Raw genomic sequence first — 12,653 nt, 5'->3', positions numbered from 1 at the left:
GTGATAAACACTTTATTAAAAAGAAAAAAAGAAGAAAAATAAAGTAGGAGCACTCACAATAATTTCTTATTAAAAGTGTTTCTTCTTTTTTAATATTAACAGACAGTAAGCAGCCTCCGCTAGGATTAACTTAGACAGACAAATCTTCCTTCAGCATTATCATGCAATTATGACATTCCCCTTCAAAAAACACATATAATTGTTCTAATTCAATTAAAACAATGTCCCAGACTAAATAGCTTGTAATCAGACTAGCCAGTCTCCTAATTAATCTGTCAGGTTTACACACAAAGTTGTGAATAATTTCAGCACCATAGAACACTTACATAATTCACGAGAGATTTTTTTTTCTTGATTATACAGGTAAAAACACATATCTATGTAGTAGCAAAGAGGCTGAATAAATGACTCATGTCATTGCATTCATCTTCACTCCAAAATTCTATTTTGAATTACTTTATTTGTACTATGGAATTAGATGCAGTAACATTTTTCAAAAAATCTGATTGTTCACAGAATGGTCTGTGACTAATATTAAATATTAAGATGTTTATCTTTATTAAAACGACAGGGTAAAAACACGTCTCCTATAAAGTAGCAGTTTATTCCTGTCTTAGCAAAAAAAGATGATTCTCCCATGATTGCTTCCTTTTTGCATTGGAGCATGTTCCAGTTAGTGCCAGCAACAAGGGTTATTGTTCATCATTATGTTTGCAGTCACAGAATCATAAAACCTTTGGGGTGGAAGGGACCTTTAAAGGTGATCTAGTCCAACCCCTCTGCAGAGAGCAGGGACATCTTCATCTAAATCAGGTTGCTCAGAGCCTCATCCAACCTGAGCTTGAATGTTTCCAGCGATGGGGCATCTACCACTTTTCTGGGCAACTTGTGCCAGTGGTTCACCACTCACATTGTAAAAAATTCTTTCCTTACATCTAGTCGAAATCTACTCTCTTTTACTTTAAAACCATTACGCCCTGTACAGTTGCAACAGGCCCTGCTAAAAAGTCTGTCCCGATCTTCTAAACCCCCTTGAAGTACTGGATGGCTGCAATAAGGTTTCCCCAGAGCCTTCTCTTCTCCAGGCTGAATAACTCCAACTCTCTCAGCCTTTCTTCATAGGAGAGGTGTTCCATCTCTCTGAACATTTTGGTGGCCTTGCTCTGGACCCGCTCTAACAGGTCCATGTCTTTCCTGTGCTGAGGGCTCCAGAGCTGGGCACAGGACTCTGAGTGGGGTCTCACCAGAGCCGAATAGAGGGGCATTCAATTCCTCCCTCACTCTGCTGGCCACACTTCTCTGGATTCAGCCCAGGATACGGTTGGCCTTCTGGGCTATGAGCACACATTGCTGGCTCATGTCCAGTTTTTCATCCACCAGTACCCCCAAGTCCTTCTCAGCAGGGCTGCTCTCAATCCCATCATCCCCCAGACTGTATTGATACCAGGACCCTGCACTTGGCCTTGTTGATCCTCATGAGGTTGACATGGGCCCATACCTCAAGCTTGTCCAGATCCCCCTGGATGGCATCTCATCCCTCAGGCATGTCAACCGCACCACTCAACATGGTGTCATCTGCAAACTTGCTGAGGGCACATTCAATCCCACTGTTTGTGTCATTGACAAAGATATTAAACAGTACCGGTCCCAATATGGTGACCCCTGAGGGACACCACTTGTCACTGATCTCTATCTGGATACTGAGCCATTGACCACTACCCACTGGATGCAACCGTCCAACCAATTCCTCATCCATCAAACAGTCCACCCATCAAATCCATATCTCTCCAATGGAGAGAGAAGGATGTTGTGGGGGATCGTGTCAAAGGCTTAGAGAAATCCAGGTAGATGACATCTGTATCTCTTCCTATGTCCACTCATGTAGTCACTGCATCATAGAAGGCCACTAGGCTGGTCAGGCAGGACTTGCCCTTGGGGAAGCCATGCTGGCTGTTCTCAAATCACCTCACTGAACTCCATGTGCCTTAGCACAGCTTCTTGGGAGGATCTGCTCCATGATCTTCCCATGCACAGAGGTGAGGCTGACAGGTTGGCAGTTCCCAGCGTGCTCCTTGGTACCCTTTTTTTAAAAATGCATGCAATGTTACCCTTTTTCCAGTCTCCAGGGACTTCACCTGACTGCCATGACTTTTCAAATATCATGGAGAGTGTTTTGGCAACTACATCAGCCAATTCCCTCAGGACTCTGGGACACATCTTTACCAGGTCCCATAGACCTGTGCATGTTCAGGTTCCTCAGGTGGTCTCGAATCTGATCTTCTGTTACAGTGGGAGGGACTTTGCTCCTCCAGTCTCATCTTGCAGTCCATCCCCTTAAGACGTGTGGGAAGAGTCACTGCCAGTAAAGACTGAGGCAAAGAAGTCATTGAGTACCTCAGCCTTCTCATCCATTTTTACCAGTGCACCTATATAATACACCCAACTGCCAAAAGAATTCAAGCTCTGCTTAGGATTTCAGTTACAACAGGATCCAGCTGTAAACAAAGTGAAGTGCTTTTGAAGTGCATCAAAAATACTAATGGAGATGAATAATTTTTATATATTTATTTATAATCACAGGCAGCACTGTCTAGTATTAAAAAACACTGATATTTTATTTCACCTCTAAATTTTCCTCCTGGTTACAGCTGGATGTCAAAGCTATCTTGATTTCAGGAAATGATGTTGTCATAATGTAACATGGACCCACACTATAGCATATGCAAGAAATTGTGATAACCTCTGACAGAAGATTTAATACAGCATTTTTCCAACATACATTGTTCTTTTAGTAACATAATACTAAGAGATTTTAGTAACATAGTATTGCTGTGATTTTTTGCTATGAAGCTTTTAGATTGTAAAAAACTTAACTCCAATCATTTCCAGTAGAACCAGACCAATACAGAATATAACTGAAAAATAAAACCTCTATTTCATCATTCCCCCTTTTTGACCCTGCAAAAGGATCCACATTATTTTCCCAACAGTTTCTGCTAAAATTAGCTGGAGCAGGAATTATAGCTTACTATATAAAACCTTCCTAAATTAAGACTGCTATTGTGGAGATCTGGCAGAGGATTCCAGTAGACCTCTTATGCCCAAAAGCAGAGTGGGGAAAGACAATCCTGCTATTTAGTCAATTTAGGAATTTTTTCTTCACTCACAAGTCTATGTCACAGATACAGTATCTCATACTTCATCACAATTTCTCAGTAATACCCTTATTACATACAAACATTCTCAGCAATGTGTAATTGTTCAAACTGAGGCAATTGTTACCTATAGCTAAATAATCTCTCAAATTTCCATCTTCTAAAAACATTTCTATAAGATCTTCATTAACAGCTAAAGTACTGTGAAGAACTAAATCCAGTAATTGAGTGAGGGCTGATATTTTCAATATAAAATTATAATGTGAAAAACGTTAATGGTCTTTTGTACATAACATAACAACATACCAAAATATGTCAGAGTAAAATGTATTAATTTAAGAGCGAATAAAAAAATTATCGCACTTGTTCCAGATTATTTTTCAATGCTTGCTAAAACAAGACAGTTGGAAACTTTTGTCCAAAGTAAATAACTTGTAAATAATTTTGACTCCTATTACATTATATTTAGCAAATCTAATTTTAGACTTGTCCTGCTTTCTTTGCTTCATTTTGTTTTGCTTGTCCTGCTTTGAAAAGGAAATAAAAGGCACCATTAAAGAATCCCAGCAACATCATTATATTTACTGGCAATCTTTAGTAGAGATGCCAAGGGCAAAACAGATACAGAAACTGAAGTACTTTCTTATGACTAGACCTGGTTCCTGCTTGCTAAGACACGAAGTGATAGCTAGGGTATACATGACTTCTAAGTAAATCATAGAATCATACAATCTTTGGGTTGGAAGGGACCTTTAAAGGTTTTCTAGTCTAACCCTCGTGCAGTGAGCATGGCAGATGTAAGCCTACATGCTTGTGAAAATAGTACTTTTAGAAACAAATTCAAATAAAAAAGTTTACCATATTTACCTCAAATGCTATAATGATATTTACATAAAATTAATTAATGTATTTAATAAAATATTAAATCAATTTAAGCTTCTATTTCTAAATAATCTCGAATAAATGTACTTAAAAGCTATATAGAAGAGGTGTTTTTTCTAACTTAAAAGTTTATACATCTACTGCATATTAGTACCATTTTCAGATGATCTGGAACAATTACGTGAAAGTAAAACTTTGAAATGAACAACATAACATACCCCATAGCCATTAACCACCGTATCAAAAATAACTGACACTAACATGTCAACAAAAACCCTTAGGATTGTCCCCAAGTCTTTCCCATTTCCTTAAGACTAAGAAAAAGAAAGCATCTAGAAGGTATGTCCTTGCAGTCAAAAAATTTAGATGATCTCAGATTGAGGGAAGGACCACACTGAGTCTTTCTCAAAGGTGAAGTCGTGCAAGTTGCTCACTTGCTCTGATACCCATGCACTTCCACTTAAGAACTACAAATCACAAGAGTGGCAATATGGGTTAGGTAGTATGACATATTCTGCCAGAAAAAAAACCAGAAATCCTGGCTTTTGATGCTCACTAGTCAAATATGACTAAGACAGACAGAAAGACAGTCTTTCTAAATAGCCACGTTAGTTCAGACCAGAGAGTGTTGCAAAATATGTTGCCATGTAACAGACAACAATATCCAAAGGTGTTATATGAGCTGTCAGTATGTGAACTAGAGACATGCATCTATCTGAATTACTTACATCAAACTTAAGAGCTAGAAGACAGGGGGAAAAATGGAAAATTTGAGGAGGAGGGAAGGGGGAAGAATCTGAATGTACAGATATCTTCAGGACCTTGTACCCCCAAAGTATTCAGATATTATAATGGAGACTTCTGGGATGAGCTGTATTTTAACCTCCAGTAATATTTAGTGGAAAAAGTTCATCACACTGAACAGTGTCAGTGCTGTCATTTCTTGCAGCAGATCATCATAGCTAGAAATCAGTGTGAGTATGGGAGATTAAGACAACAAGAAAGTCTTAAACACAGCTTTATGTCATGGATATGTGGTAGAAAAGAGATTATAATCAGTTTCACAAAATAAGTATTGATCTCCCAATGGGAGAGCATTAAGTAAAATGCCAAAGATGAGAAGTCCGCAATTTGCTCAAAAAATCACATTTATGAGACATACAGAAAAATGGAAAGCTATTTAAAAAATAAACATTACTGGTGAAAATATGCTAAAAGAGATTGAAGATTAGGAGATTCAAAACTGCACTGCTGTTTGAGTCTCAAATGGAGGCAATGATTACAAAATATGCATTTACTCAAAATGAGCAAAATCATAATTGTGCTTCAACCAGGCTGTTGTTTTTGGATAATAGTTTGATGACTTTTCCCTCAGGATTTTTGTAATCTCAAATATATTTGGCTTTTTTGTTTTTCCAAAGAAATCAAATTTTATTTTATTCAGGAGGCAAGGAATCAATAAAGTGTTATAGACTATTCTTAAGTGCACTGTTATCCAAATCTGCAGCTGGACTTGCTCAGTAGGAGACAAATAGTCACTTGTTAGTATGATGGTTATGACAGTCATGTGAGAAAGGCTTTCGTCCCTATTCTCATATTTCTCTACTGAACCAATTTTCAAGAATAGCAAGAGACAAAAGTAGCTTTACTCTACTGTGCAAGTTGTGGAATCAGAACCACCCCAGAACAAAACTTATGTTTGTGGAAGTGACTGTGCAATTAATTTGATTGTATAGGACATTAAAGTGATTAATGAAGTTCAAGTTTTCTGTACAAGCACTGTAGCCAGTATCTTTAATATATAAAGTGCTAAAAGGAAATCAGATTTTTACTTCTTGACCGCAAACTATTAGTTTTTTCAAAGCATTGTCTACTTAGAAGGGCAAAGTAACATGTGTTTTACTCATTCTCAGGTGTTACACCGATCACCTTTGTTACACCTTTGGAGACTTGGTTAAGATTGTCAAGGAATGTTAAGGTGGGATGGAAGGAAGGGAAAAACTGAGGCTGCTTTTCTCTGTAGCCAGTCCATAAGTTCCAAAATTTTAGTAAACAAATGTAGGACATTACGAATTGATAGGTCCCTTGATCTATCCCCATTTCTTGCACCAATGCAAAAACATTTTATTCTCTTACTGTAGGTCCAAGTTTTGTTACAGAATGGTGAGAAGAGTTTTGTGGCCTACAGGAGCTTGTGTCCTACAATACTCTTATGAATTAAACATCTACTATATGTCTGACAAAAACTTCAGGAGGTGAGAGCCAACAATTCAAAAAACTTTCTTCTAAGCTTTGTTCTATTTCAGAGCATTACCCAAGAAGGTGAGCAAAGTGCACATCACTTCATGCTGTCCTCTAGACCCTAACTGGGCTGTTTAAGAATTAAAAAAAGAAAGTCCTCCTCTTCATAAATCTTGTCATGACTGGGCTAGCTCAGAGAAAGAAAAAATCCCAACAAAATTTGAAATAGAAGATTTACAGATGCAGTAACTAATACCAGAACAGCTAAAAACTGTCAAGGAGAATACTATAAGTATAGTGTCTGCTTGCTAGGTTACGTATGTATCTGAAATAGAAGTGATGAGCAATAAACAAAGTACTACACTGTGAAGGCAGTACAAAAGCTATAGAAGCTACCGGAGGAACGTGAGCATGAGAATGAGGGGAAGAAAACCTGTGAATGCACACCTCTGTAGTGCACTGGCTGGACCTCAGTGCTAGGGCAGTACAGGTGTGCTTGCAAGCAGATGAAGAAGTATTTATGCCTTCAATAACTGTCAGGACACATAAATAGTAAGCAATGAGCTTCCTCAAAACATATGTTAAAGCAAATCTGAGACATAAACAAATTCCAGGTATTTCAAAGCTAAGGTTTTTCTCCTGTCCTACTCAATGTGAAATGAAAAAAGCAACCTTAAGCTTTTAATGTGTAGTATTGTTGCTTATAGCTTCTACATATATCAGAATATTAAATTTTGGTAACAGTTACAGTTAACACATACCTCCATTTTTAGGGTTTTAACATATATTTTTCATTGTGTTTCCAGCCACCAGCATTTATTAGTTCAGATGAATTATGCAGGGCATAAAAACATGTTCCAGCCTAGCAAATGACTCACTTCAGTAGTCTACCAGGCCATCCACTACAAGGAATATTTGTTCATCCTCACCCATACTTAAAAAATAAATCATTGCTGGCACAAATTCAACAGTTTCCAGCTTGCTAGGCTCTTATGGGAACAATTTTGGAAAACAAAAGTCCCTCACTCACAGGGCTGCCGTCGCCCGTGCAGAAGCCCCTGGGCACACTGTTCTGCAGAGAGCACATAGCGTGGGAAGCTAGTGTGAAGCTGTGTCACGGGTGGCGAGGACTGCTACCACTCGCTGCAGAGAAACACCTCATGGAACAAAAAAATCAGACAGTGCTGAACATACCTCTCTCTGGTACTTTTATTTCTATGTCAGAGTGCCGATGGGTAAAGTGCTGAGAAGCAGCATTTCCTCATTCAGGCATTACTGGGAACTGAGACTGAGTAAAGGCTTTCCAGGCCTGGAGCACACTTCAAAAGTAGGCTTTTGCTAATATAAATCAAAGGCTGAAAGTTTCCTTCCACACTGTACCTAACATTTGTGATGCAGTATTTGTGTTATATAAAGTATGTGAAGAGCAGTCTAGTTTTCCTAGAAAATAAAAGCCATCAAATGAATTCCGTGTGCAAAAATGGCATAATTACTCTGAGGAAAAAAAAAAAAATAAAAACACCACAAACAAAAACAACAAACAACAACAACAAAAACACACCAAAAAAACCCCCAAAACGAAAAACCAGCATTCTCTTTACCTCTACCTCTCCATTATGCCTGGATGAAGGCACTGGAGTTGAAGTATGTTGGAGATTATCGCCTGCGCAAGGCCCAAGGTACAAGGGGGTGCATCGTGACCTGCCCGGCGCCTGTCACAGCCGTTTCCAGCCAGCACTGAGCCAAGCTAAACAGGAGTGAAAAAATCCCAATGGGCACCAAAGGGAGGCAGCCCTACTCAAAAGTACTGAAGAAATTCAGGCCACCACCCAGGGCTGGAGACATCCTCCACAAGGGAGGGAGCTCCTTGCCACAGCACAACCCGGTTGAGGGGGAGGCAGGCTGCGGTCACAGGCACCTCACGCCGAGGCAGGGACATCCTGAGAGGCTGCAGCCCAGAAGGACAGGTAAAGCCATTACACACAAAACAGCAGAAACCATGTATTAGGTTTGTGTGGACAGGTTTTGGTAGCAGGAGGGCTGCAGAGGTGGCTTCTATGAGAAGCTGCTAGAAGCCTCCCCTATGTCTGATAGAGCCAATGCCAGCTGGCTCCAAGACAGGTCTGCCACTGGCCAAAGCTGAACCCACCAGCGACTGTGGTAGCACCTCTGCGATAACATACTTAAGAGAAAAAAAAAAAAACAGCAACAGCAATTGCAGCTGGAGAGAGAAGTGAGAATATGTGAAACAGCTCTGCAGACACCAAGGTCAGTGAAGAAGGAGGGGGAGCCGGAGCAGAGATTCCGCTGAAGCCTTGAAGACCATAGTGAAGCAGACTGTCCCCTGCAGCCCATGGAAGTCCATGGTGGAGCAGATCTCCACTTGCAGCCCATGGAGGACCGCACACTGGAGCAGGTGGATGCCCAAAGGAGGCTGTGACCCCATGGGAAGACCACACTGGAGCAGGCTTCTGGCAGGACCTGAGAATCCATGGAAAGAGAGGAGCCCAGGCTGGAGCAGGTTTGCTGGCAGGACTTGTGACCCTATGGGGGACCCATGCTGGAGCAGACTGTTCCTGAAGGACAGCACCCTGTGGAAGGGACCCAGGCTGGAGCAGTTCATCAAGAATTGCATCCTGTGGAAAGGACTCACATTGGACAAGTTTGTGGAGGACTGTCTCCTGTGGGAGGGACCCCATGCTGGAGCAGGGGAAGAGTGCTTCCCCCTGAGGAGGAAGGAGCAGCAGAGACAACGTGTGATGAAATGACCACAACACCCATTCCCCATCCTCCTGTGCTGCTTGGGCTAGGAGGTAGAGAAATTGGGAGCAAAGTTGAGTCTGGGAAGAAGGGAGGGGTGTGGGGAAGGTGTTTTAAGATTTGGTTTTATTTCTCATTACTCTACTCTGATTTGACTGGCAATAAATTAAATTAATTTCCCCAAGTCAAGTCTGGTTTGCCCATGACAGTAATTTTTGAATGATCTCTCCCTGTCCTTATATTGACCCACAATCCTTTCATTACATTTTCTCTCTCCTGTCCAGCTGAGAAAGAAAGTGATAGAGTAGCTTTAGTGGGCACCTGGCATCCAGCCAGGGTCCACCCACCACAAACTGTTACACAAAACGACCTGAACCATCAGCTCCCAGGGTAAACATCAACGGACTGCATGTAACCTGCAGTGAAAAATGCACACAGTGTTTTCTTTCTTCAGAGGTAGAGAAAAGCTATGTATTTACTCAATTGTGTCCTTTTTCTCACTAACAAAATGAGTGATCAGAAGCTTGTGTTTAAAAGTAATTAAGTCAAAACCCCTGACTCTGGACTGTTTTGCCTTCAGTGTTTTCCAACCGTTTTGAGCAGTTAAATTTTCCCCCACTTCTTTTCTAGGTTAAATATTGAACAGTGGGTCATTATCTGTAGCCAAAGAAAAAATTAAGCACTGAAAAGATATAACTTAAAAGAACAAGCTCCTACATGTAAATTGCAGCGCCCGAGTCCAGCTGTGGACAGTAACTGCTTTGCAACTCCTGGTTACCCCTGATCTCTTCTTCCCCACCACAGCCGAGCATCCTTTTTTCCACAGGAAGAATAGGTGCAATGGCCAAAAAAAGGGTCCAGGGGATCAAAACATCACACAGTTGAGAACTAACCAGGAAATCCACATATGATATAAATAAAATCTGCCACTACCCTTATAGTAACAAGTTCTATTTGGAGTTCAATTTTTCACAGCTATAAGACATCATACATATAAGGCTTTCAGCAGTAAAACCAGTGAGCTCTACCTTATTTAGTCTTTTTAATATATAGTCCTGAATACATCAGGTGAAGTCAGACAAATTCATTGTTTGCTTTCATTTTCAGATGTTGCCGAAACATGTTCTGTCTCTATTTTCGCTTTTTCCTAATACTGTTATGGCCCATTTGGATGAGTGAGATTCCCAAGACTCAAGGAAGACTGCTTCTTCCTACTGTGTCCCTTTTGTCTGTGGGACTCCACTTCTAACCTTCTACCTTCTGTGCATATGGCTAAGGGCCAAGGTAGTTTTAGGTCAAACAAGCATGAAGTATTTATACATTAACTCTAAATTTTGGAGCTACTGTTAATCACAAAGTAACTTTTGTTGCTGTTGTCTGACCTTAGAGGAAATGGACAAGCTGGTTGTTTGGGATCAATGTAATGAACTGTCACACACTGAGAAATAAAGTCTCTGGATCAGCAAGGGACAGTTTCTGAAGGGCACATATGTAGCTCGTGTGGAGCTGATCAGAAAAAGAGGTACCAGAGCCTGCACTGAAGGAAGGAACATAATATGAGAACTACAGGGTCAATGAAGCTAAGGACAAAATGAGTCTTTCCTTCACCATGAGTTTGAGGAGATATTTGTTAATGCAAAAGCACAGATTTCAGCCTAGAATTTTTTTTTAAACAGCTCATTTACAATATAAAATGAAGTATAGCCCTTCAGATGAAATGCTGACCTCTTATTTTATTAGTATTAAAGGATCCCAATGTAATTAAAAAACAACAAAAAAACAAACCACAAACCAACAATTATTTGTGTGGACAAGATCTAAAAAAAAAAAAAAAAAATCTATTTTACGACAGTATAGAAATAGTAGCTTCATTTTGGAAATGTACTTCCTGCAGTTTCTTTCACCAGGGACACCTTTTTCCTGTCCCTTTAAACTCTCAATTCCTTCTTTTAGCAGCCACTGTGATAGAGTCTTACCTCTGAATGGCTGGGAAGAATGCAGTGTGAGTAACTCTTTTCAGAAGCTGCCATCAATTCATCTTTAAGGAGAATCCTGAAGGAGCAGTTTGTGAGCTCTCCAGCTGGCACCTTCCTCCAAAGAGATCAATCACATTACCTCCTTGACATGTTCAACTTCAACCAGTCCAGGAAGCAAGAGCCCCAAGTTTGTTTTAAAACCTGTCTCCAGCTCAGCAGTCTTGTGAGCCATTGCTATGCCACCTGGACTGCTCATCAAACTATTTATCATTTCCATTAATGCTGCCTTTGTGCTGCACAGGAAGAATGCAAGTAAATGCGCTTTGCAATAGGCTGAACACATGAACCTTTTTCTGTACAAAAGAACATTAATTCTCTTTTAAAGGCTACTCCTATCTTCAGAATCTCAAAAAACTTCAAAAACAATAATATATGGCTTTGTAGAGTTACCCGAATAGTTTCTCTATTTTCAGCAAGTTGTTTCCTCTCATACCTCTCCGTACTCCTCTCCTTCCCTGACAGCCCCCTGCCCAGTTTTTCTGGTTATGTCTCAGAAAAATATCATTGTGTATTGGGCTTTGAAAGCAGTGTGGATAGAAGGGAGGAGAATGCCAGTTCATTGGGCATTGATAGAATGCGTTACATCAACCAGAACAGTTCATTGCTATAAAATGATTCACAGACATTGAACATCCTGAACAGACCATCTATGAACTCTCAAGATTAGTTTTATCACCCTCATCCTCTACTTAAGAAACACCTCTAGTGAAAGGATTAAAAAGAAAAAAATTAACATGCCCTTTGTCAGGAAATATAACTGCTCTGTTTAGAATACCTTCAGCTGAATATCTAAAAATTAGATTAATTAGGGCAAGTCAAGATGCACTAGTCACCCACGATAATAACATTATTTGCCAGAATGAACTCTGGAGGCCTACTTGGATGACAAAATTTCTTTCTGGGGTAAAATGTGTAGATTTATCAACAGTGATCATACAAATGGTATGAGTATGTGTCATAAGACTGACGGGAATTTTCTTCCATTCCTTGACCTGCACTTCCACCAAATGATGGTGATATAACCAGTGGTGTACTTCAGGAGGACTTAGAGCACAGTAATACTAATATCTGAGAAAAATATTCTTTTCTAAAACAAACAAAATAAGGCAGAACTGTGTTTTTAACTAGACATATGCGTGCCTCTATGTATATGTATTTGAAATACAAACCTTACTATCATGAAAGATCTAAAAATGTCTAGACTAAAGACAGAAAAAAACTTTCTTTTTGACTAAAAAAATTTTCAGTTTTGAACCAATTACTTAGTACAGGAAAGCAGAAGTGTTTAAAATTATATTTGTAATTAATATTGATGATGAGATTACTAAAACGCCACATATAGGAGAGACTAACCTTATGGTTAAAAATCACTGAACAAGAAAACCAGGAATCGACATTTAACTCCACAGACAATCAGATTTCTATTCTGATACGGTGCATATCACTTAATTTTTCTGTGTCTTGGGTCTGAGTTTCTGAATGTTAAACCCGTTCTACTGCTGTTTCAGCATAACCAGCTGTAACTGAAGTGCAAGGCAATAATCAGTTTTATTGTTTTCCTTAAATATGCTAAGTGAGC

General features: G+C 39.7%; 1 protein-coding gene across 2 annotated transcripts in view; it reads right to left on the bottom strand.

The window, feature by feature from the left end:
- Positions 1-12,653, bottom strand: part of GRIK2 (glutamate ionotropic receptor kainate type subunit 2) — a gene marked incomplete at both ends in the record, with an annotated part of 429,084 nt that overhangs the window by 261,657 nt on the left and 154,774 nt on the right. The gene's annotated exons all lie outside the window — the stretch shown is intronic.

Source organism: Phaethon aethereus (genome assembly GCF_964289735.1).
Source record: "Phaethon aethereus genome assembly, chromosome: 3".
NCBI classification, from domain to species: Eukaryota; Metazoa; Chordata; class Aves; order Phaethontiformes; family Phaethontidae; genus Phaethon; species Phaethon aethereus.
The sequence above is the reverse complement of the archived record's forward strand: the minus strand, read 5'-3'. Positions and strand labels throughout refer to the sequence as shown.